We start from the raw sequence: 27067 nt of genomic DNA on the forward strand, positions 1-27067 counted from the left end.
GCTCAGCAATTTCCCATTTGAGTTCTTTTAGAACCCTTGGATGAATGCTGTCCGGTCCCGGAGATTTGTTAACATTAAGTTTTTCTATTTGTTCCAAAACCTTCTCTAATGACATTTCAATCCGGGACAGTTCCTCAGATTCATCACCCACAAAGGACGGTACAGATTTGGGAATCTCCCCAATGTCCTTAGCCATGAAGACTGAAGCAAAGAAATCATTTAATTTCTCCGCAATGGCTTTATCGTCCTTGATTGCTCCTTTTATAACTCGATCATCGAGGGAACCCACAGGTTTTTTAGCAGGCTTCCTGCTTCTAATGTACTTAAAAAACATTTTGTTATTTCTTTTTGAGTTTTTGGCTAGCTGTTCCTCAAAATCTTTTTTTGCTTTTCTTATTACATTTTTACACTTGATTTGACAGTGTTTATGATCCTTTCTATTTATCTCACTAGGATTGGACTTCCACTTCTTAAAAGATACCTTTTTGTCCCTCACTGCTTCTTTTACATGGTGGTTAAGCCACGGTGACTCTTTTTTAGGTCTCTTGCTATGTTTTTTAATTTGGGGTATATATTTAAGTTGGGCCTCTATTATGGTGTCTTTAAAAAGTTTCCATGCAGCTTTCAGGGATTTGGCTCTAGTCACTGTGCCTTTTAATTTCTGTTTAACTAACCTCCTCATTTTTGCGTAATTCCCCTTTTTGAAATTAAATGTCAGGGTGCTGGACTGGTGAGGTGTTCTTCCCACTACAGGAATGTTGAATGTTGTTGTATTATGGTGGTAAATAAAGGGGTAACAATCACTTCTCTGGGTCACCCTCCACTGGACCCTCTCCAATGCATCCACATTCTTTAGATGGTGGGGGGCCCAGAACTGGACACAATACTCCATCTATGGGATAGGATCTAAATGCATGCTTTTAAGTATCCTGGCTTGTTGGAAAGCTAGCCTACCACAGTAGCCAGATGTCTGGCTTATGTTCTGTTACCTCTCCCATTCTTCTAAACATTGTAAAAAAATTTTTAAAAAATCCAGATTAAGGAACAGATGTTGCTATTCAATGATTTTCATGTTCTTTCCTAAGACTTTTATCTTGGATGGTCATTTTCTTGAGTGGGGAAGGCCCAGATTTTGGAGTCCAAAGATTTGGGCCAACATTTAAAACATGCATGTCCAACATGAGGCACCTAAATTCTTCCTGATGCACCAATTATCAAATGCCTAGCAACTTCCTTTGAAATAAGTGGGCATTGCTGGGTGCTCAACACTTCTGAAAATCAGGATGTGTATTTAAGCTTCTAATTGACTTTGTCTATTGGGGAGAGTGATACTCGTGTAAACTAAGCAATAGATTTAAATAGACATTGTTACACCAATATAACCCTCTATACTAGCTCTCTTTTTCTGGTATAAATGACTTTTTTTTTTGTTTAGCTTATGTCTCTTGGGAAAGGGTTAAAGCAGAACTGAAAAAGGTCAATTTCTGCCCTGTACTGCATCTGTGCAACCACGTTACCTTCAGACTAGGACCTTAGATACACATTGGATTTAATAGGATAGCACAGGTATAACCAAAAGCAGATATTATGCCTCTGCGAAAATATTGACAATGTACAGTAGACCCCAGCATAATTTGCCATAGCCAACCCTTGAAGAAGTAGGGAGGGAAGAATGTAAGCCAATAAAGCAAACAGAGAAGAGTGAAAACTGAACAGAGAATGGTTTTCCCGGCCTGTACACATTTTTGGGATGTTAATATTTTTTCCATCCTGGATTAGGTTAAAACTTTAAGATCTCGAACACTTTTGACTGAAAATCCAGAACCTTCCCCCCCCCCCCCCAAATGACTTGGTTCTGGTCAATTTGAAATGGGCTAATAGTTTTAAACATTTTAAAATGTTTACTAGAATAATTAGCTTAAATAGTGAAAGAAAAATAATTGCAAACTAGAAAACTAGCATTTTTCATGTTTATGATTTCAATATGAAATGCTGTAGTAATTTCAAAACTTTTTTTTTTTTTTTTTTAAGAGCGTGATAAAGCTCATCCAAACTGACCTATTCCCATGTAAAGTTTTGGTTTCAACACATTAGCATTTTCCGAAGGGGGAGATTTTAAAATTCCTGACTAGCTGCACTGTGAATATAGAGAGAAGTGGTCTGATGAGTAAATAGATCTCACTTTTCAATATTCCTTCTAAAGGGCAGGATGGTGCTTTAAGTGAATTCAGCAGCCCTTCGAATGTATGAGCATTCTCTCCACAACTGGTCATACAAAGGCTAGACTGTTCACACTCAAACTTATGAGTAATTATTGACATGAGAAATTCTAGTGACTTCAGTGGGCCTACACTACAGTGTCAGAGAGCTTATATGCATGGCGAGGTATCACGTTGTGTATGATGAATTGGTTGGTGTAGACCTTTCCAGTGTGCACTGAAATTTCCCTAGTGCTTTCAAACCATGCTATATTAAAGCACACCAGCAGGATGTATCTAGATCAATGAATGCATTTGGGATAATGAACTTTAGAAATCATACCTTATAAGAGCACGTTACCCCACTGTGGGGGGCAAGCCCTAAGGCTTGGTCAAACTAAGGAAGGGATGCATGATCCCATCGTGAATGCATTGAGGAGAGTGCACCAGATTGGTTTCCCAATAACTTTTAAAAGTTGATGTGTGATTGATGCCTGATTTTCAATGACAGGAAGGCTTTTTTATGCTAGTAGAGTGGTGTAAAGAGGCCTTAATATGAGCGAGGCCACTCCCTTCATATCAGGCCTCCAAAGGTTAAAAAGAACTGGAAACTTTGTGACCCGGTTAGCTCTAGGTGCCTGGAATAATTTTCCAACTACGTTTCATTGCTAAGGAGGGATATGATAGAGGTATGTAAAATCATGAGTGGTGTGGAGAGGGCCGATAAAGAAAAGTTATTTATTAGTTCCCTAAATAGAAGAACTAGAGGACACCAAATTAAATTTAATGGGTAGCAGGTTTAAAACTAATAAAAGAAAGTTCTTCACACAGCGTGTAGTCAACCTGTGGAACTCCTTGCCAGAGGAGGCTGTGAAGGCTAGGACTAGAATAGAGTTTAAAGAGAAGCTAGATAATTTCATGGAGGTTAGGTCCATAAAAGGCTATTAGCCAGGGGATAAAATGGTGTCCTTGGCCTCTGTTTGTCAGAGGCTGGAGAGGGATGGCAGGAGACAAATTGCTTGATCATTGTCTTCGGTCCACCCTCTCTGGGGCACCTGGTGCTGGCCACTGTCGGCAGACAGGCTACTGGGCTAGATGGACCTTTGGTCTGACCCAGGACGGCCATTCTTATGTTCTTATGTTCTAAAGTGAAGGGTGTTTAATAAGTTTTAACTACAGGTATAACTGGCTTAAATATTTTTATTCCTTTCTTTCAACCTATACCTGTAGATGAGTACTAGCATATTATCAGCCCATGAGAGAATGCATCTCCTGAGGTTTTCATAGTGACTATTTTACTAAATTTACTAGAAGATTTACTTAGCATAGCTCGGACCCTTACCTCAGTTTTTGTTTTTCTGGGAAAACGAACTGAAAATGTATGTGCTTCATTTAAATCATTGCTCTAGGATGGGATTGGGGAGAACAGGTGCAATGTGCAGGCTTCTCTGAGGAGAGAGGACTACTCCAGCCCTCTCTCACTGCAGCAGCTTGGGGCCAGGTGAGAAGTGCCTCTCCATGGCTGCTGTAGCTCCAGTGGGCACAGCTGAGGGAGGAGTGTCTTCCCCCTGTGCTCTCAAGCCAGAGTGAGGAATGCAGCAACCTGTGCACTTTCCCCTTGCTCCCTGACAAAGGAGAACAACCAGCAACATCCCCATGAAAATTAGTGACGCTTCAGCCCCCTGCCCTCCCCAAAGGGCACTTGGGGGAGGGTGGATCAGCTTAAGGATGGGGCAGTCCCTAAGGTAGGGAGGTGCACCTCCCCAGCCAGCCCCTTTCACCGGCCTGGTGATTCTGTCTCTTTTTTCTGTATGGTTTTATGAGAAACAATCCTATTCCAAGTACATCCCATTCTCCTGGCACAGCCAAACCCTGCCCTTGCTGTAAGTTATGATAAGAGGAAGCTGTCTTCTAAATTTCGTGGTCCTAGCTCTTACTGTTTAGGAGGAGATCTTGAACACACCTGCTCAGGTCCTGAACTCAAATGGCTTTTCTTCATTTAAATCACTGCTCAGTGGTGAGGCTGGGGAGGAGGGGTTCAGTGTGCAGGCTGCCCCAGGGAGAGAGGACAACTCCAGCCCTACTGATCACAGCAGCTTGGGACCAGGTGAGAAGCGTCTCTCCATGGCTGCCGAGGCTGCAGCGGGGACTGCCTGGGAAAGGATGCACTACCCCCCCTGTTGGGGGACAGACAGACAAACTCTCAAATATACAGCAGACAGCTGTTGTGCAAAGCACCGTTATTACTAGGACTGACTAGGGAGACGATTCCTTTTTGTTGCCACTTAGACGTTTGTTTTGCTCACCATTGGAACAAAACCAAAATGTTTTCCATGGAAGTACATTTCTGTCGATGTCACGCACTATGACCATGTCTGTGATTTTCAGCTTACATTGATGTAGTCATGCTACTCCGTGCACTACAAATAGCAGCGTACCTGGCCTAGGACCATGGCAGCTTGGGCGGTTCTCTTGAGTAAATCCACGCAGATCCTATGCAGACATAGTGAGGTAACTCATCCAAGTTGCTCACCATGCTACTCCAGCCACACTGCTATTTGGAGTGGGCTAGCTCAAGTAGACAGCACAGGTGTGTCCATGGGAGCTGGGAATAGCATCTCCCAGTTCAAATGTAGACGTACCTATACTACAACCTTAACCCTTTGACTTAGCAACCCTGAGGTGAAAACAAGTGGAACTCCAGGGGGTAGAAATCTCAGCTAGCTAGTTCGAGAGGGAAACTTCCATATCTCGCCTCTGCTAGGATTTTACATTGTTAGCAGTCTGAAGTTAGCTATATTGATATTAACATATACTGCTTTTGTTGCTGCAATGATAACAGAGCCTAAAAGAGTATGTCTGCACAACATTTTGAAGCCCAGGGGAGCAACCCTCACAGCCCAGACTGACACATTATGGTCAGAAGGATATCTAAAAGTAGCTGTGTTGACAGAGCTTTGAAATTGCGGCTCATTAGCATGCTTCCCACTCAATTAAATCTGTCAAATCATGCTGGAACGCTTGCTCCTTCTCGTTCCAAAATATTGGGTAGAGAGAACCACGGAAGCAGGTATTTCTTATATCAGGGATGAGCTAGATGGTGGTTGGTCCTGCCATGAGGGCAGGGGTCTGGACTTGATGACCTCTCAAAGTCCCGTCCGGTTCTAGTGCTCTATGATTCTCTGAATCTATAGGGTTTGGGTGATTTGTTTTTTCTAAGAATTTTATGTAATTCCCTTGTTAGAAATGCAACTTGGATTAAGAGAATAATTCCAGAGCAGTCTGACAAGTCTTTTAGATCTTGTGCAACTTTCTTTGGCTTTGCTGGAGGGCATTTGGGCTATTCTGGACTGATTTCACAGGTCAAAATAGCCGAATTGGGAAGCAGGGAAGAAAGAACTCTGACACATAATAGGCAACATCTATAAAAATATGTCTACGGAGAAAAGTCAGCCATTTGAATGTGTCATTGTCATTCATTAATGCATGTGGCATTTTACAGCTGTTAAATTAGCCACAGGAGGTAGTTTGGATTCTTCTGTGCTTGTAGTAAAGAGCTGTAAAGCCAAAAGCCCTGACTTTGTTCAATCACCTCCCTTAAGGAAGAAGGAAAGATGAGCCTTATTACCAATGAGAAAAGCTGCTCTATATAAGCAAAGGGCATATTAATCAAGTGGGAAAGCAATGGATTTTTACTTTAAAGTGCATGACAGTTTAATAGGGTTTGGGTGAAATCTGATATTGCTTGAGACTTATCCACTGGAAATGTACTTTACTCACTGTCAGCATCCCTTGGAGACTATTAAGGGCATTAGAAATGCGCTGGGCCAAGCTCTGCTGTGTGTGAACCGTTCCTCGGAGAGGAGGTGGCAGACTCAGTGAGTATGAGGGGGAAAACCTCAGAACGCCAATCAGTGGAACTGCCAGAGTAGTAGAGTCTACATGTCTTCACGTCCTTGTTGAGCGTTCCTTTCTCGTTGCAGGGTGGGGTCTCTAGAGGCAACGTCTGTCGTAGAACTATTCCTCACAGTGATCTGACTCAGAGCAACAGTGCTGGGAATTTATCCTATTGCAATTCAACTTCTGTCCTGGGCAAGCAGACGGGCCATTAAATACCGGTTTGGGTGGGAGGAAAACATTTTAGGACCCAATCTGGAAGGTTGGTGGAGGGCCAATGTGCAAGCTAAAATCTCACATCGGGGGAAGCTCTAGTCCACACCCACCTTCAGCATATCTGTGTAATGGCTGGCTGTGTGCTCTCTGGCTGAAGCACCTGCTGGTGGGGGAGACTGGAGATTTACCCCTCTGGTGTTGGGGGCTTGGCTTCCATGAGGGCAGGGCCTCAGGCAGAGAGGGCAGGGCTGTTCACCCACCGCCCATGCCCATCTATCTTTGTGCCCTCCAGTGAACTCTGTCCAGGTATCTGCTACTGTTCAAACACATCCAAGAGAGTAGTAATGCAAGGTCGATGGGTAAAATGGATGTAGGAATGGCTTGTGTATTACCTCTGCCTGAGGCTCATTTTTCAACCCCTGCACTAACCACTCAAGTTTTGACAAAGTGAATCCAGCTCTGCTTTCTGCAAACCTCCACTACAGAACAGGCCCGTTCCCCACCCCTGCAGAGTCACACACATCTGGGCCAGAGGGCATCCTGACGATCATCAATGCACATCCAGCCACTCCTGTAATAGCCCCCTAATCTCTGCCTGAGTTACTGAAATCCTCAAATCCCACTTTATAGCCTTCAAGGTGCAGAATCAGCCATGAAAAACTCCTTGGTCCCTGCTCACCTGACCTGGGGGAAATTCTTTTTCAACCCCAAACAAGGCCATCAGTAGGTCCCTGAGCATGTCAACAAGACCCACCAGCCGGGCACCTGGGAAAGAATTTTCTGAAAGACTCAGAGCCCTCCCCATGTTGTACCTCATCTCTGGCCATTGGGAATACTGGCTACTAGAAGTCACAGATGAGCCACCTGCCACTGTCTCCAATGTCATGAGACTGGCCATCATTCACACTCCTCAGCAACATCGTTAGTCCATCGTGAGTCTGGTTAGTAGATCTGCCCTAGATTTCAGCTCGTTTCTGTCACTCTAGTTTTCAAGGTCCTCCATATCTTCCTGCATGAAGTCCTCTTCCATATTGGCAATACCGTCCACCTTTGGGTCATATGCACATTTTATTAGCGCACTGCGACTTTAGGGGGGAAACGGTAACTATAACCGGTCCCAAAACTGATCCCTGAAGAACGCCACTAGTGACCTCCCTCCATTCTCACTGTTCATCTTGCCGTAGCGTCTCCTTTCCCCAGTTCCTTATCCGCTTTCCATTTTCCCAAGTTGTCTCCAATTTAACGATTCCCCATGTGGAACGGTGTCAAATACCTGACCGAACCATACATCGATTAGCTTTACAGAGCTTGATTGGTCCCTGTCTGGGTAGCTCTAATAGTCCTCGGGCTCAGAGCTGCCATATCTGAGCTATGTGTATCTCAGTGCAGAGACAGCATATTCTTCTTTGCGGCAGTGCTTGTCACTATCCCATGCTGAGCCCCCCAGCAGTAGAACACCTAACAGGACCACACATCTAAAAGTTGCAGTTAAAATGCGCAGCGCTGCCATGCTGCAGCTGTTATTCTGTATGTCTAGTTTATTTTAAACTAGATAATTTACCCAGCGATGTTCGGGTCCTTAACACAATCTTTTTTTGTTTTTTTATTTAAATCATTGTTCTGGGAGAGAGTGGGGGAGGAGGGGTTCAGTAGGCCAGTTGCCCAGGGGACAGAGGGTTACCCCAGCCCTCTTTCTCCACAGCAGCTTGGGGCCACGTGAAGAGCACCTCTAGCGGGCACAGCTGGGGGAGGGGTGCATGGCCCTCGGCTGGGGCAGGTCCAGGTTCACCTGTGCCCTGTGCTCCCCAGCCCAAATGAAACACACAGCAATCTGTCAGGGAGCGAGGGGAAAGTGTACAAAGGGGAAGAGCAATGTTCCCGTATGAATCCAGTGGGGTGGGGAGTTCAACCCCCCACATGCACACACCGTCTCCCTGAAGGGTGCCTGGGAGGTTGGAGGCTTGGGGCAGGGACAGTCCCAGATGGGACCTTAAGTTTTGTTCAGTGACTTTGCTTTAAGTTATGATAAGTGGAAGTTGTGCACTTAATTCCCACAGGCCAGATCTAGCCCGCCAAGCCATTTCTTCTGACCCGCAGCAGCCCTGCTGAGCACCCGCCCCCCAAGCCAATCGGGGTTTGGAGCGGGGGGAGCACCAAGTCTCCTCCCATGCCAGGGGTGTGCAGCATCAGAGGGAAGCGCCAGCTGTTCAAAATGGCTGGCGGTTCCCTCTAAGCACTGCTCACCCCTGCAGGTGTGAGAGGGGGTGGGGCAGGTGTGAGAGACCTCGTGTGCTCCCCCACCCCGCAGGGGAGGGCCAAAGACTCCTCCCCCCCAGCAGGGGCACATGGTGCCTAGAAGGAACCTCCTCTTCCTTCCAAGCCCCCGCCCCCTCTACTTAAGGCCCTGCCCCTTACAGGGTGGGCCCACCACCACTACCAAAATTGGTGAAGTGCCCCCCCCCCAAAAATTATTTATTGCCCACCCTTGTCCTACATCTTAATGTTTACGAGGAGTTCACAGACATTCAAGCGCTCTCAGATATAGTAGGTTGACAACGGCATAGATTCTGACATCCATACATGTTCTGGGGAATATTTTACTCCATGGGGCTGCGCATGGAGTAAGGGAACGTTCATTATATTTAAGTGTGTCAAAATCTATTCTTAAAAACATTTTAAAAAACAACAAATGGTCTTGCTGCACCTGAGAGACTAACAAAAAATGTAGCTTGTATCATGAGCTTTCCTGGGCACAACCCACTTCTTCAGATGAATGGAGCAACGGGTCCAGAGGTAAAATAAATATTAGAAAAAGAGACGGGGAAAAAAAACCCCATGTCAATTAGAGTGTACTTGCTAAATGAGGCTATTTTAATCAAGGTCTGAACAAAGATGTGAACTGAAGGGGCTTCTATATTCAATACCCTCATGACATCAAAAGCTAAGTACCATGAACTTTTAGCCCATTGCTGATAGATACCAAAGCTTGTATAGGAACCTATAAAGAACAGAATAGATTTTTAATAGTCTCAGAGGGGTAGTTGTGTTAGTCTGCGAAATGAGGTTAATAGAGTGGGCTGTGTAACATGATGAACATCTTTCGTGGGTGATTTGTCCTTTTTTCTCAACTGCACAGGGTGAATTGTGAAGACAACGTAATGATGTTTGGGTAGGTTTGTATTGGAGAAAGCAAGTTTTGTAAGCGGATATAGGACTTGATCTCATAAAGCTTGGATTTGTGGCATCTTGGGGGTTGGGGATGTATTCTGCACAGCATTTCTGTGTACATAGACGCATATGTCTACACTACAAGGCTGTGTCTAGACTGGCAAGTGTTTCCGCAAAAGCGGCTGCTTTTGTGGAAAAACTTGCCAGCTATCTACACTGGCAGCTTGATTTTATGCAAAAGCACTGACGTTCTACTGTTCGAAATCAGTGCTTCTTGCGCAAATGCTTTGACATTCCCGTTGGAGGAAAAGCCCTTTTCCAGAAGTGCTTTTGCACAAAAGGGCCGGTGTAGACAGCTGAAAACTGTTTTGTGCAAAAAAGCCCCGATGGTGAAAATGGTGATCGGGGATTTCTTGCGCAAAACCGCATCTAGATTGGCACGGACGCTTTTCCGCAAAAAGTGCATTTGCGGAAAAGCGCCCATGCCAATCTAGACATTCTTTTATGCAAATATTTTTAACAGAAAAACTTTTCCGTTAAAAGCATTTGCAGAAAATCATGCCAGTCTAGACGTAGTCCAAATATATCAGCATGGCTGTGTCTACTGAAGTCCCTCTAAGCCAATAGGAGGTAACTCTCTGATCAGCTTAGTTACCTCCTCTCCCAGAGATGGCATTATGTCAGCAGGAGAAGTGTTGTCCTTGGGTAGAGGGGAGGGACTAATTATGCTTTTCAAACAGCAAAAGCAGATAAAAACATAAGAAATAAAATGGACTAGAATGCTTTTCAAAGGCGCTAAGAATGGTTCAGCATTACATACTTTGGTATAAAAGAATTCTGTGCCATTGTTTTCTGTTTTGATATACTTTTTTTTGCTGTTGAGAGAGCACAATTAAAGAAGAACCCTTACTTCAAGGAAAACCTTGACAAATATTTTCTTTAGAAACAGTCATGCCTCATGTAGTTTTTTGCATTTAATCATACAAAGAACTTTTGATAATGTGAAGGTTGGGGGGGGAGGGGACAACTGATTCTCTGTTAATCATGCAATGTCAGATGAGTGAATGCTTAGTAAAAAGGCAACCAATCATTCTGTATTTTGCATCCACTTTCCATTTACTTTGTCCCTGTAAGGAAAGTATTTTGCATCCACTTTCCATTAACTTTGTCCCTGTAAGGAAAGACTGAGGGGGGAGGTCTGATTATAGAATTTGATTAAAGAATTTTCCAGTACATGAAATCTCCTGGTGTGTTTCTGGAATATGGAAGACATTCCCTGTGTGACATGCAAAAGTTCAGAAATTCAGTTTTATAATGTCTCGTTCAAAAAAACATGCCTCATTCTTCAATGCGTTATGGAACACCATACCATCCCACCCAAACAATTATTGGAGAAGACAATGGCAAAATTCCCATTGACACCAATAGAAGCACAACTAGCCTTACAGTACCGTAAGAGAAGCAAGTGTAACTGAGCTTGAAAGAAAACTTCAGATCTCAGTGACTGAAGAAAGTATGAGTTTAAAGAGGATTTGTAATGTTATTTCTTAGCTCAAAAGAGGCAGTGCAGTAGAAAACCTGTTTTGAACTCCTCTCTAAGCCACAGAAAAGATCTATAAATATTGAATGCAATCATCTTTGTAATCAGAACCTCATAAGAAAGCAATTTCATTTTTCACTCTGGAAAATATTCAGGATTTCTTTGTGTATCTAAGACAACTAAGATGGTCTAAAACACAATGCGACTGCATGATGCTGTGTTTTGCCAAGCCAGACAAGTACATGCAAAACCTAAATTATTCCTGAAAATGACAATCCTTAGATACAACACGGTAGTTGTTTCTGCATGGAGGAGACGTGTGTATCTCTAATTAAAAAAAAAGGTGTAAGAGAGGGCATAAATGCTTAAATGTCAAGGATATAAAAGGTTGTTTGAGCCAAATATGTATCCTTTTGATAAATGGAAATACAGCATTACTGAGGCCAATGAAAAGGAGCATAAACATTAGCAGGAGATGGAAGAATGGGACATTGGATATCTAAGAGGTGTTTTGAATAGCAGCTTGCCAAAGATTAGAGTTGACTGAAACTTTTCAATTGAAATATTTTCATGACTAAAAATAGCTGTTGAGTGAAATGGAAATGTTGGCGAAAATCCTACTTTCACTGAAAATCTTTTGGTTTTTCATCAAAAGCTCCTATTTGAAGTAAGTTTCCATTTTCATCTTTCTTTTTTTTAATTTTTGCTGGAATTTCCTTCAGGAAAAAAGGATCCTTTACTGATCAGTCATGCTAAAGGCCTAATCTTCCCTTGCTGATTGTTTTCACCTGTGTTTGAAAAAAAGCTTATTTAAGCTGTGAAGAAATGGATATTGCCAATTTATAACGGATGAGTGGGAGTCCTTTTGACTAACTCCCTGTCCTTCATTTCAAATCTTCTTTCATCACCTAATGCATTTCGGCCCTGCCACCAATGCTTCTGACATTCTTCAAAGTTCTATTAGCCTCAGTCCTCCCAAAAAGCATTTCTGGTACTTGCAAAATGTAGCTTACTGTCTTCAGCTATCAAAATCTTCATGGGTAGTGACAAATAATAGATTCAATAGGGGTTGCCGTGTGGATTTCAGTCATGAAAACTTTTGAATATGGCCTCAGTCAAATGGTGTATTGCTTCCTCCCTCCCCACCACCAAATAAATGGGGTAATTCTGAGTCAACAGCAGCCTTGCTTTCTTTTTCCAACATCTTTAAAGAGATTCTTTCTGCATACCAGCTATTTCCAGAGAGAGAGAATGATTTACGGTGTTCTTTATTACAACAGCCTTCAGAATAACCTAAAACACTCTGTGTGGGCTGGTTATGACTACAAATCCTTGTGCATTAAAACCAGTCATCTGCTGCTAAGTTCAGTTTTATTATGCAGCAACAGGTAGGATGCAGGCTCCTTTTTCGTCTATGTTGATGGCATTTTAATCACTTTTAAAATTTTGGGGATGGAGTTCTGTATCTACTCAGAGCCCCATTGAATTGCATGGAGCTGTGTAGATTCTGTTGCAGGATCAGAGTCAGGATTGCTTATGACCTATCTTTTAAGAGTCAATGATATTATTCATGAATGTGGTACCTCCCTCTCTCTCTGCCAATAGCTTCTCAGTAAAACATAGTAAAAGGAAGCACCTGTTGCTAACTTGATATGTTGGGCTTGAGTCAAGTTTGCTCCTTTGCTGGCTGTTTTGTATGCTCTGCTGTTTAACTTGTGGCCTACCGTATCCTGAAGAAGCACATGAAATGGTGAGATCCCACAGAGCCGCTCAGACTTTCTTAAGGAGATGTCGCGTCACAGTGTGGGGGTAACCAGAGAGTATTGAAAACAACCACCACCACTGGGCTATGTTTAGGCTTTGTGGGGCCCTACACAGTACTCGTTAACTGGTGTCCCTCTTGCCCACTAGTCATTCTTCTGACAGTGTCCGGTGCCAGACCCTTCAGAAGGAATGAACCAGAACAGGGATTTATCAAGTCTCACGCCCCTTGCCATCCAGTCCCAGCTACTGGAAGCCAGCTTAGGGACCCCCAAAGCATGGGGGTGCATCCCTGACTAGCTTGGCTAATAGATAGCCATTGATGGAACTATCCGCTGTAGTCTGTCTTGTTTTGAACCCAGATGCAGTTTCCATCTTTTACCACATCCCTTGATGTGATCCTGCCTTGGTACTATATGAGGAAATACTCCCCTTTATTTGTTTTAAACATGCTGCCCATTAATTTAATTGGGTGATTCATGGGTCTTGTGTTGTGTGAAGAGATAGTTAACTGGCAGTTTTTAAAGAATGCCTTTGTTGCCTCTAATTACTTCTTTTACTCTGTTGTTGAGTTGTTAGGTGTTGTTTGTTCGCTTACCGTTCACTTTTTATTTGGAGCACACATTTGAGTTACACTTCATTTATGGGTGTGGTTGGTTGGTTTCCATGCAGCTTGCATGCATTTCACTCTTGTGATCGTTTCTTTTCATTTCCATTGCCTCACTTCCTCATTTTTTGTGGAATTCTCCTTTCTGACATAGAAAAGTCCACCACAGTTGTATTTAAATATCCCACACTCAAGGATACAAAAAATAATGATATTATGGCTATTATTAGTGAGCAGTTCAACTATATACACCTCTTGGACCAGATGTTCTGCTCCACTTAAAAATAGTTCAAGATTTGCTTCTTCCCTCATGGGTTTCAGCCTACCTGCTCCAAGAAGCAGTCATTAATGGTGTCTGAAAACTTTATTTCTGCATCTGCAATCCATCTTTGCCGTAATTTAAAAGACTCCACTGATAAATCACTGCATCAGGGGAATAATTTCTCCCTGTGTCTGAAACATGAGAGAAACACAGAGCAGATGCTTGCGGAGGTGAGTTAAGACCTGGGTATACAGAAGCTAAGAACTGAATAATTTCTATCTTAGTTTGTATGACACATTTGAGAGTTACATGCTCATACATTTGTAATTAGAAGGCAGAACAGATGGGGAAGGCTTAGTTAAAAAAGAAAATATTTATTTTCAAAAGTAGTGCTGCCAAGAGATTATTTACTATATCAGATGATTATCCCCCCCCCTTCCAAATGTAGTAGAGGTTTTTCTTTGTTGAAATAACAAAAGTCAAGCTTCATTCTAAATCAATGATTGCAAAAAGTGTTTCCATTGGAACTCAGTACAACTGGAATGTAAGGATTTGCCTGCACTTAAATTGCTATGGTGCACTACACTGGTGCAGTTCCAGCGGTGTGGTTGCCCATCAGTGTAGACGCTTACTACAGAAAGGGTTCTCCTGTCTGAGATGAATTTAAAAGGCAACGGCATGGCAGTTGGACCAGCTCCCTGCTCTCCGCCCCTCCAGGACTGGCTCCTGCTCCCCACACCTTGCTGCCTCTGTACCAGAGGCAGCAAGGGGGGGAATGACTAATTGAGTAGTGACTCAACTAACCGATAAACCTATGCTTACCAAGTAGTCTACTAGTCACCTACATCCTTAATCTGGTACCTGATTTGTTGAGAGCAAGTCAATGGAGCTATATCCATTTACACCCCCTTGGGAGCTGTCCTCTTCTCTCTGTTTGTTGTATCTGCATGTCTGCTGCTTACCTGGGTATCACCATTGCTGTTGTGTATCAGTGCTGACAGAAAAATGTGAGGGTAGTCAGCCCTCTCTGCTGAGGTTCCGACAAGCCAACATGTCATGGCGATGGCTTGCCAACTACAAAGCGGACTGAAAAGAAGAAAGCAGCTGACGAAATGAATTGGTATAACTCTATTGACTTAAGGCAGGCCAAACGTCTCTGGGATGGAATTATGTGTATCCCTATGCAGTAGTAATCCAAATTGACTTCATATTGCAGTGCATTGATATAGAATCTCTTGGCTCCATAGAGCTATGGATCTGATAAACTCCAGCCATACTTAGGGATGAGTGGAACTGATATAATTTTAATCTAATCCAGCTAAACAGCTACCCCTGTTTCAATCAGAGAGGCTCAAGTGAACATGGAAAATATCCCTTCCTCCTCAATGGCTAAGAATGGGGGGGGGGGGGGGACCACTCATGGATAGAACTCCCATGTTTCTGGGTGTGGAGGAGAGAAGTGACAGAGAGAGGGAGAGAGCACACAGTGGTCCAGATCCCCAGTGGTTGTAAATGAGCATCTCTCTGCTTGGATCCACTCTGTTTATTGAAAAGCTTCACTTTGGAACTAGCGTATGGTTTGGAACAGTCTGTGTTTCCTTCTGTCACACATAGAAGTGCACGTCTGCTGAGACTCAAAAGTTGGGCAGACAAATAAAGCTACTCTAACATTTGTTCTCCTTTTATTTCAAAACAGAGCATTTTATAGACAGAGAGCCAGTTCCTCGCTAGATTAAGGTTGTTTAGCGCCCATTCAACATGACACAAAGCGCCCTTAAATTCCTTTGAAGAGATTGCCTAGAGACTCTGCTGGCCTCATGTAGGGTATACCTTAGAAGATGGTGTAGACTGTAGACACATCACAGACGCTGGTGGCAGTAGCTGTCATGGTGTAGATTTGCTCCAGCAATCCTCAGCAGCTAGAATGGCTTCTCAAGGAGCCATTGCTTTTGGCATAACTTAAAGTCCAATGTTTGATTTGTTATTCCCCAGGTCCAGCCCAGTTCCCAGTGATATAAAGTCCAGGAAGCCACTAAGATGCTACCCGCCCCCTGCAGCATGCTGGGCCTCTCTGATCCTGGAATATCCATGGTCCTGCAAGACCACAGATATTGCCAGACCACAGAGTCCCAGTTTATAGAGGTGCAACCTTTGCCGGCTCTTGGCAGCAGTTGGAGAAATCCAACCTGTACACTCAGCAAATTTGTTCAAGGAGACCCTAAGCAACAATAAACCTGAAAGTCCACATGGTATGTTTTGCAAGTCCTTTAACGCTACATGGTGGATTTTATTTTTCAAGTGGTTCCCTACTGGTATCCCCAGCATTAATTTTTGAAGACAGGCTATCTGAGTAAATATGGCATCTTGACTTCTGCCATGTTAAGAATCCGACTTAAGCATTCATCAGCTTTTTTTAATGTGGTTAGAGAGGCGATGCTTGTTATTCAGCAACAATGATCTTTTACCTGTGTGTTGCTTTGATAAAAATGGTTCCTTTTGGCTTTTCAAATTTTAGATTATTTCCCCATGAGTTTAAACTCTGTTACGAGAGAAAATAATCTTCCACATCATTTCTACAACAGATTTATTTTATCCAACTTCTGAATTTCACTCAGTTACTGTAAATTTTTTTTATTGATTTAATCTATAACACTAAACCCACTTAAAGTTTGAAAGTTAGGGTGGTGGTAGCGCAAAAAAGATGAGCATTATGTAGATTTTGAGTTGTAATTTAACGTCTGCTTATGCTGCCCCTTTGTTCTCACCCTCCCACTACAAAAAAAAAAATCTGTGTTTTTAAACACCCTGACCGTCTTCATTGTTAGATCAAAAAAGCTGTATCCATAATATGATATATTTGGTGAATTATATACCTACTGCATGCTTGATAGAGTCTGTCAGTTCTAGCTCTTACTATTTAAGAGGAGTGCTTGAACAATCAATTTCAGTATGCAGGTTCCTCTCATCATAACTTAAAGCAAACTGAGGGTTGATTTTTGCCAGGAAAATGGGATGTGTCTGGAATGGGACTGTTTCTCAGAAAACCATACAGAAAAGAGACAGGCTCACTAGGCTGGTAAAATGGGCTGGCTGGGGCACGCCTGCCCCCCACCTCAGGGACTGCCCCAACTCTAAACCTCTCACCCCCAAGGCACTGGGGGGGACGGGGAGGGGGACTGAAGCTAACCCTCTCCCCCGAATTCATATAGGGCCCATTGCTGGCTGTTCCACTTTGTCAGGGAGCTAGGGGAAAGTACATAGTTTGCTGCATTCCTCATTCTGGCTGGGGAGTGCAGGGTGCAGATGAACCTCTATCTGCCCCAGCTAGGGGACAAGCACCCCAGGCCAGGCTGTGCCCACTGGAGCTGCAGCAGCCATGGAGAGATGCTTCTCACCTGGCCCCAAGCTGCTACTGTGGGATTGAGGTTGTTCGCTATCCCTGGGGCAGCCTGCATCCTGAACCCCTCCTCTCCTGCCCCATCCCGGAGCAATGATTTAAATAAAATAGGGACAATTTATTTTCAAAACCCCCAACATGAATCTATTTAATGATCCAAGCAATTCCGGGTAAATCTGTTTCTGTGCCTTCATGAAGAGGAAGGATGGTCTTGCATTGAAAGAACTGAAACCCAAGTTCTGTTCTTGCCTCTGCTGTAGACTCTTCTATGACCTTGGGCAAATGACTTTATCCTCCTTGCCTCAGTTTTCTGTCTGTAAAAGGGGAATAACAGTACTTCAGTCCTTTCATGTCTTGCCTATTATACAGAAATAAGTGCATTTCAGGTATTATCATACTACAAATAACATAATAGTTATTTCTCATGAATATTTCATGAGATGAGGAGCAGCAGGTTAATGGAAGAAAGCTATTTCCTGAATTGCTCATGGGACTGGTCGTATTTGGGAGACATGCACGAGAAAGATAAAAGGAAGTAAGCATTTCTCATTTGAAAATAAATGCATAAAAGCAGACCCGGTCCCCTAATGAAATGCTTTCCTGGCAGAAGTCCTCTGTCTGCCACTGATCAGTAGTTTAATTTTCAACTGAGCGTTTATTTTTTTATTTTCACGGCAGGGATTATTGGTTTTGGTCATTCCCTTGGTAACACATCTATATATAATCTATATCTTTTATCATGAGGACCACAATACAAGGGAGTAGAACTCTCTGTATTTTTCAGTAAAAATAAGTATGCTACAACTACATAGATTCCCTCTTGTGATTACTCTTCCAAGGCTCAAAGTTGTTATTTCAAATGAGTGAACCCATCAAAGATGAGCAACAAAAATACTAGCAACCCTCCAAAAGCCAAAGGTATCCAGAGTTCACAGAATTATATTGGTTCATTTCTATGACATTCTTGTTTTGCTCTATTTTTTTTTTCAGGATTTATTTTTAATAAACCAAGACCCATTTTGAATGTGCAGAAAGATGCTTAGTTTAAGAATAATTCCCGTACACAATCTGGAAAAAAAGATTTAAACCACAGCCTTGAGAGCTACATTGTGACTAGCTCCCATACTGGCCCGCAAGAGAGTAAAGGCTGGATCCTGCAATATTCAGGTCAGTGGGAGTTTTTCCATTGATTTGACCAAACTTTGTGTTCCTCTTCCACAATCTGACCTTAAAGCCATGACTTCACTCAATGGAAGATTGATGGTGCTGCAATAGATCTTCCGGAGTTTGATTTAGTGGATCTTAGTGACTTACTATATCAAACTGAGGGCGCCCCTGCTGGTGGCCGTTACGTTTGATTCCGTGAGGAGTAAGGGAAGCCAGCTGGTGCATCTCATCACATTGGCCTACCAATGTGGGGCTGGTGGAGAAACTTGAATCAAGGTTCATCAACACCAGCTATGTAATTAACGTAACTGTAGTTGCATATCTTGATTTGGTACTCCCATTGAGTGTAGTCCTGGGGGATTACCACATCTGCACTCCAGCTGTTTCTTCCAAGGAGTAAATTAGTGCAGATAGGTGCGAAGTGACTGGACTCATCTCTCTTCATCCTGTGCCTGGCAGCAGAGCTGGCTTAGTGCAATAGCGAAGTAGGAAGAAACCTTTAAAGAACTTTACTACGTTGCTTCCCACCCCTCCAGAAAAAAAGGTAGAGTAGTAATGGGGAAATGTCTGTTGCCATAGCCACAATTTGCCTGAGAATGCACAGCTGTTCTATTCATATTTAAACGGTGCTGATCAGCACAGTATGGGTACGTCAACACTGCATGGAAAAAGTCAAATTAAGATAAATAACTTCAGGTGCGCAGTTGACGTAGCTTAAGTCAAAATCACTTAATTCGGATTTTGGTGCGGTGTATGTAGCAGGAAGTTGAAAGGAAGAACACTCTTCCTTTGACTCCTATAACCCTCCTTACTCTGACGTCCCCTATTCCTCGTGAATAAGTCCTCCATCGTGAAATTATTTCAAAATAATGGCTTGCTGTGTAGACGCTCACTGTTATTTCAAAATAACGTCAGTTGTTCCAAAATAATGCTGCAAGTGTAGACGTGCCCTGTGGGAACACTTGTGTATCACAGCTTCCAAGGGTAAAGAAAAAAAAGCATAGTCTACCCCAAACAAAAATATCTCTGCAAACTGAACATGGGATTTTCCAGACTTCAGTGATCCTTTCCAATGTATCTGCCAATCTATTGATTATGGACCTTTCCCTAGGAAGCAGCGATATACTTACAATAAGTACAGAACAACAGTAGCAAACTAGTATAGGAATTTTGAATGATATAAGTAAATCCTGAAGCATGCCTGTTACTGTACTGTGCACCAAGCATCTGGGGTTTTATGTCCCAATATTTCAATGGTATTGTGAGATTTAATCAGAGTTCAGGATTCCCCCATGATTCAGTGAGACATTCCAAAATTGCTATTTATATAGCCAGTAACCATTGTCCCTTGATTTAACAATAGCCACTCACCTTGGAGATGTATTAGTTACAACTCACCTGTCTCAGTAAATTTTCCATTTGCTCCTATAATAAGGGTATGTCTACAGAGCAAAATGTATTTTCCTCATCACTTATTCTCAATTAAATTGGGAGATTTGATTTTTTCCACGTGTGGAGAGAATGGGACAGATGGAAAATATTTTTTTTAATCGACAAAATGCAATTGCTGTAACTTCCTTAGGAAATTATTAGCATTTAATGGAATTTTGACAGCCTTGTAGGACTCAGAAAAAACCTGCAAGTTGTTGCTTTAGGCCACTGCATTATGTTCTGTGGCAGTGTGGGGAAGTCTGTATAGCTTATGAATTCTTTTGAAATAATGAATGCTCGCTAGGCCTCTTTATGAGCCTCCAGATTCCATTTTGGATGTTTTTGTTTTTTTTCCTGTTTCATGCTGGGCTGAAATTCCAAGTGAGTCGTGACACAGGGCTACCACAGATGATCTTTAAATCCTGATGGTGTTCTAGACAAATAGAAACATCCCAAGCAATAGGCTGGAGACCTGTTTTATTTGGGGAGAGGTCACCCACCAGTAAATTCACATGGTCGCAGGTATATTGATGCTGATCAAGAGGTCTCCTGCTAAAGGGGGCTACAGGTTATACAAGAGGGTCTCTAGGCAGCGAGAAGTGAGTAATTCCAGTGATTCCATGTTCTGGCTGAGACATCATGTGCAGGAAGGCAGGAGAAATATTATGATGTCATGGAAGATTCTGGCTTCAGAGCTTTCCAGTGTGGTAAGGAGACAGAGGCAGGATAAATATGTGGTATTATGGTGTCTAGATGTGTTTCTTTCTTTCTCTCTCTCTCTCTCTCTCTCTCTCTCTCTCTCGTGAAGGAATAAGTTGTGTTTAGAGTCCTATGCAAAGTCTGTATGTCTGTTTACTCTCTGTGTACATCACTTAATCTGTCAGATGGTTCATCCCTTCAGTGGCGTGCTGAGACATGCACAAAAACAGCTGGGGAGGTTTGGGAAAGGCAGCAGTAGATTGAGAGTCAAAGCATTCAGCTGGTAGGGTCCCCATTGCCAAGAAGAGTGTCAGACAGAGGGACTGTATGGGGATTGTGTGCCAGAGAAAGTTCCTAAACTCTACACAGACTTTGCTTTGAGGCATTCAAAAGACTGAATCCCCCATACCCTTCACTTGGTGTCTGGTAACAATCCAGCAGAGGGAAGTGTACAACTCTGAGATTAAACTGTTGGACCAGATCTGTGGCACAGAGAAATCCAGAACCATGCTGATGGAAAAAAGAATGTCAAGAAATTGTTTGCCGTTTCTAAAGGCGTGCAAAGTGTTCTCAAAGAAGTGCAAACCTACCATCATTTCATATGTTGTGACCATCTCACAAAGGGTTTACTTTTGTGACAAAACTCTACCAAAGCACTTCCATGTTCAAAACAAAAAGCCCATTTTTAAGGAACAAATTTCACCCACTGTTTTGAGCAAACATAACTTACGATGAACAATATTCAGACTAGGGAAGAGTTGCATGATGTCAAGACAATACAGCGATGGGGGAGGGCTGAACACCCCAAGGCCTGAAAAACCAGGCCTGCTGATCTATTGAGTGCCCACCTTTAAAATAATTGAACCTCCCAAAATCCCAATCATTTCTGTAAATGTAGACCAATGTTTATAAAGAATCACTGATGGGAGCAGCTCACAGCTTTTCAGGAGATGGGAGACACCAAGGCAGAAGACAGGCTGTTCAGTAGCATTGTTAAAATGAAAGATTCCTTAACTAGAAACATGACCACTTAAACGAGACCACACTGAGGTGGGGGAGTTACAGCATAGCTTGGTAGTAGCATCTACAGTTCCCACCCTTGTAGTACTAATGGCAGGACTGTGCTGTCTTACTCTTTAGCTGTGTCTAGACTGGCAAGTTTTTCCGCAAAAGTGGACACTTGCCAGCTGTCTACTCTGGCCGCTTGAATTTGCACAAGAACACTGACGATCTAATGTAAGATTGTCAGTGTTCTTGCGCAGATACTATGATGCTCCCGCTCAGGGATAAGCCCTCTTGAGCAAATGTATTTGCTCAAGAGCACCAGTGTAGACAGGAGAGGACTGTTTTGTGCAAAAAAGCCCCGATGGCAAAAATGGCCATCGGGGCTTTCTTGCGCAAAACCACGTCTAGATTGGTACGGATGCTTTTCTGCAAAAAGTGCTTTTGCACAAAAGCATCCGGGCCAATCTAGACGCTCTTTTCTGCAAATGCTTTTAACAGAAAAATGTTTTCGTTAAAAGCATTTGCAGAAAATCATGCCAATCTAGACGCAATCTTTGTGTTTTGAGGCTATGTGGCTGTGAAGCTTACCATCAACTCATCTCTAGCATCTGCCTTCCGCAACAGCCAGTCCCTGTTACGGGAGTTGTTTCTGTTGCTTTTGTATTGATTTCTGAAATAACACACTCCCGTTTAATACTCTAGCACTGTACCTGGGAGTGAGACTCCGGAAACCCATCCTAACCCTCCTCCCCGACATCTGGTGCTTTTGATTATATTGTATTTACCTGCATAACTACAAATGTTGGATCAACATTTCAAAGCCTTCCCCCCCTCCCTTTTTTTTGCCTGAGCATGAATCAGTTAAAAACTCAGACACACCATTTTCAGTTCACAAGCGCGCACACACACACCTTTTCTTATGCACAAGGGGAGGGTTTACATGACAGCAGCTGAAGTGCTAAGCCCTTGTCTACACCAGTTTCAAACTGAAGTCATTCCGCTACATTGAAATTCTCTTTGGCACTCTATGGAAAACTATCAAAACTCATTCTAAACTTTGTTCCTGCATTGTACGGATTAGCACTTAGGCACCCTGTAGCGACTGGGATCCTCTGTCCTGGAGTAGACCCCCTCACTGTGTAGTTTTTGTTCTGTGATTTGTGATTGTGCTAGGAATGACACAAACAATCCCTAATTGCTTATAGGTGCTTCGTGTTCCTAACTTTTCTCAGCTAAGAATTCAAAAGTGATCCGTGATTTTTGAGGGGCCATAGTTTTTCGGCGTAACCCTTGAGACACCTGCCAGCGGCCAGACTTTCGGAAGCTAGAAGAGAAGCAAAGCAAGGTAGAAAAGAAGAGATCAAACCCAGGTAGGTCCCATTTTTTAATCCCACCTTCACTCTTTTCTTCTATTAGGCTGTAGGGAAAAAAACAAAGTTTAAACACTGAACTACTTCAACTCCCAGGGATAAAGATGTAATTCTTTCTCCTTAATGCTTCTTATCTTTCGGTCCAAGAACCCTTGTTCGCCTTCCTGTTCTGCTGCTAAATGAGAAAGCTGTAGATGACCTGAGGGAACCAATCGAATTCTGCCTCATTCAGGGGAGTATTCTACTGCTGAGAGAGCATGTCTTCACCACCGTTTTTAGTATTGGTAACACAATTGTTTCATGGATAGTAGCAACAGTGGGAAAGTCTAGCAAATTCAGAGAAGTCTTCTGAAATGCACCCTGAGGGTGAAATTCACAACTCTTTAAATGGTGTAAGGCTTGGGAAAAAAATAAATGTTGGATGTAAGTGGACTGTGCTAACACAGGGTATAACTAGAACTGCCTAGTCCATATTAGCATTTTATCATGTACTAGGACTTTTTTTATAGCCCAACTGAGGTACATGCAGCAGGAACAGAAAAAAAAATTAGATCTACACCATTGGTGTAAATCACAGTGTTGTGGGCTTCAGCAGAATAACTCTTTAACAAGTTACACCCCCATATAACTCTTCAGAGTCTTCTAGTTATTACTAGGACCTGCGGGGGGGGGGGGGGAGGGGGAGAGGAAGAGTTTAAACAAAAGAAAAATATAAGCAATTTAGAAATAATTCTGCTCACACACTTCTGTTTCAGTTTTTTTCCATGAGGCATCTTGAATAAATATTCTAGCCTCTCTCAGCCATGGATTTCTCTATGCAAAGCCTCTGATCACTGTTTTATTGGCTAATTTCTTAACCCCCTAACGTGTGCACTCAATGAAATGCCGCAAAAGACAGATTTGTCAGCTTGCAGAAATCCATCACCAGCTTGTAAAACATGTCCATTTTGCTGGAGATTGATGGACTACGACTTGTTGTTTACAGAAAAGCAAAGCAGGCAGTCATGTCAGGGCAAAAGGGACCAAGTCACAAAGGTATAAATCAAAGTTAAAGCCTCATCGCTGCTGAAAGCTGTACTCCAGTTCTCCACTGCTGCTATTCCTTTATGGTTACTCATATATTATTTTATGACCTACTTTAATGCACATATATCCTTGTTCCATATTTTGGAATATGTAAATTGAAAAGGAAACAACAAAGGAATTTTAAAAGCCTTTCCTTTCTCCTCTCGCTCTGTAATTTGCTAATGCTCTTCTCATAAATCTCAGCTATTTTCCAGTTGTTACATTTCTGTTGCTGCTATTGAATAATATGATTAACCTTTCAAATTGAGATGTGCTACAGGTTGAACCTCTCTAGTCCAACACTCTTGGAACCTGCCCAGTGCCAAACCAGAGACTGCCGAATCGCGGGAGGTCAATATTGTCTAGCCACATTTCCAACACTCCCACTGCTTACTTGGCTCTTAGAGGACATGTAGGGGTAAATCAGAGCTCAATAACAGCACAGAACACCGAGAGCCAGGACTTGTGGCTGTAAACAAATGTTATGGGACCATGGAAAACTTGCTCTGACATGATTTTAGTTATCCGTGATAAGTGACCATCTGGCTGTTGCTGGACCAGAGAGTGCCAGTCTAGAGAGGTCTAACCTATAGTATAGAAAAATTATTACAGATCCCTAAAAATGTAACAGTCCCTGTGTAAAATATCTTCCCACTGCAATTTCCTCCTTCCATATCTGTTCATTCTCAACACTTCCCTTCCCGGCAAAATGGATGCTTCCACTCCTACCCCATCTACGTCCCTCTCAACCCACTGCAAATACTCCCACAATGTAAATGTTATGACACTTAATCTGCACAAGACTTCTTTAGCCTCTAAATAATAATTATAAACAATGTATTCAAATCATTTCACTATTTTCCTGGTTGCAGGGTGCTCATTAGCTTCAGTAGGACCATGTGTGGAGTGAGGTAATCTTTAGCATGAGTAGCAGTAGCAGAGATGGGCCCTGTAAAGCTTCTGAAATAGCACTGGAGGGTGCAGAGATAGTGGGCTACTATTTTAGTTAGCTGGCTAGATGATTTCTCTTACTAAAAAAGATCACGAATTTGGAATCGAATGGTTGAGTATTATGCTTGAAATGTCTCATCACTGGTTAGTTATACAATTTGACATTCATCTCGCACAATTCTTTATTCACTGTAGTAAATTTTGCATACATGACAATGAAAGTACAGGAAAAAGGTGTGAACACAGTCTCTAAAGAACTACAAGACTGTTCATTGTTGATTAAATGAACACATTTATTCAGTCATGGCTAAAACCCACTTCCCATGAAAGCTCATGATCTAATATATTTGTTAGTCTCTAAGGTACCCCAGGACTGTTCACAGTTTAATCAAATTCAGTTAAAACAAATCATCACTATGCTATGGCATAGTATGCTAGTATTCAGCTAACTAGAATCCGAGCCGAAACACTTGCCTGTTAACTATGTGAGCAGTTCCATTGACTTCAGGCACCATCAAAGTGCTTAGCAACTCTACCGAATCAGCACCTTTGTTAGGACCAAGTAAGCATAGGGGCCAAAGTGAATTTCATTTATTGCATAGGTGGCATATGCTTTAATAACAGATTCACATTTAATTTTGTTAGTTAACACTGAGACTTTACTCGGAAGTGCTGGCAAGCTGAAAACCCACGGTTTTTCCTTTCCCTGTCAAGCTCTTGGGGCCGTCATGTTCTTTCTTTTTAATGCAATAAGTTCAATACAGCCAAGCAAGAGGAAATTGCTTCCCATGCACTTAATGTCTGATCAGGAAAGAGTGATCAACAGCAACTGCCTGCATTCTCAAGCAGTTAAAAATTTAATTTTAAATGTATTTTCCCTAGAGCAGTAGCTTCTTTTAAACGTAAGAAATGTTCTAAAATACTGTCCGGCATTTCCCCATTTTGTAGAAGCCCTTTCAAAGGACTTCTACAAAATACCTAGGGGCAAATGACTTGCTATAAATCAAAATTCAGTCTGGACCAGTGGCATTGGAATGATTGTTATAGTGTGTGTGTGCGCTGAAAGGCTTTGAACAAAATGGTAAATTATGTACATGTAGGGAAACCATGTCTAACACCCCACAATTCCTAATTCCAGCCTTCCGGCCAGGATGGAAAGAGGTTTTTTGAAGCAATGGAAACCAAATTGGTTTTATTTTTCCTCAGTCTGTGTTTAAGTAGATTTTGTTTATATTGAGCCATACAAATGATTTCTTTGGTCAGATACCACCAGGGCTGGCTTAAGAGAAAATGGCACCCTGGGGGAACTTGCATTTTGGTGCCCTGGCCCCCTACAGTCATAGTGCTCCCCACTCTCTCTTGGCTCCAAAAGTCTGTTCCCCCTCCCTAAGTGGTGGTCTTAGTATAGAAAAGGAAGACTGATTCATGGCACAGGAGCAGACTAAGTGGAGAAAAATCCCATAGCTCAACAATCCAAACCACCACCCCCCTCCCAAAAAAACCCACAAACAAAGCAGTGATACTATAAGCAATTCACCAGTGTGTAAATCAAGCAATCACCATTGAAACAGATTTTGACAAAGACTTAATTGTCACTGTGACTACATTGCTGGTGATGGTATAAGAGCGAGAACAATCCCCTCCCACTTTGATCTCTCTTTGGCTCAGATAGGCAGCGGTAAACAAGGGCTGGAGGCCTTATATCCCTCCACCTCCTTACATCTGTTGAGAGTAGGAATGGGTGGAGCCAAGGGGCTTCCAATATGGCAACCCATTCAGAAGAGCAAGCTATGAAGGTAGCAATTTGTTCATGGGATGGACCAGTGACATCAGCAAGGAATTAGACTTCACTGCAGTCTGATTCCTCCCGTGTCCCATTCATTATGTGGTGCACCTACGCACTGCCCCAACTGTGTAAGAAAGGAGGCACTGGAAAACTGTTATCAGTGACTTTATTTCACCTCTTTCATACAGGATGCTGTCAGTGCCTCTGTCTGCTGCCGGCAATGTTATTTTCATTGCCACAATCCAACTATGTCAAAGTTGATGGACCGAGCCCAGAGGTGGTTACTCTGTTAGTAAGGATTTAATAATGATGGTTATAGAAGAGCTAAGTATCCTGTAATCGCTATGGCCTTGCATAAGGAGCATCTGAAAGCATTATCTTTTGTTCCCTCATTCTTGCGTTCTCTTTCTTCTGTTCACTCGTCTTCTCATTTGCTCGTTCTATTTTCTCTTTTGTTCTCATTCTCATGCTCTCTCTAGCACTCAGATGTTGTCTCATTCTTTCTCTCATCCACTTTTGTTCTCTCCTTGTCCTTTCATTCTCACAC

General features: G+C 42.6%; 2 long non-coding RNA genes across 3 annotated transcripts in view; one reads left to right on the plus strand and one right to left on the minus strand.

Annotated features, from left to right (window-relative positions):
- Window positions 1-27067, plus strand: part of LOC142829795 (uncharacterized) — a 133519-nt gene that overhangs the window by 76626 nt on the left and 29826 nt on the right. Inside the window, exons 3-4 of one of the 2 annotated variants that reach the window (XR_016349838.1) lie at window positions 22554-22718; window positions 26709-26838. This is a non-coding gene — a long non-coding RNA (uncharacterized LOC142829795). Of the gene's footprint in view, window positions 1-22553; window positions 22719-26708; window positions 26839-27067 lie in introns of those variants that run through there. The other variant, XR_016349837.1, reaches the window with a different exon arrangement.
- Window positions 17177-27067, minus strand: part of LOC142829796 (uncharacterized) — a 293243-nt gene continuing 283352 nt past the window's right edge. The window contains exon 4 of the long non-coding RNA XR_012904587.2: window positions 17177-17360. This is a non-coding gene — a long non-coding RNA (uncharacterized LOC142829796). The remainder of the gene's footprint in view (window positions 17361-27067) is intronic.

Source organism: Pelodiscus sinensis, chromosome 6, assembly GCF_052426305.1.
Source record: "Pelodiscus sinensis isolate ZL-2025 chromosome 6, ASM5242630v1, whole genome shotgun sequence".
NCBI lineage: Eukaryota > Metazoa > Chordata > Testudines > Trionychidae > Pelodiscus > Pelodiscus sinensis.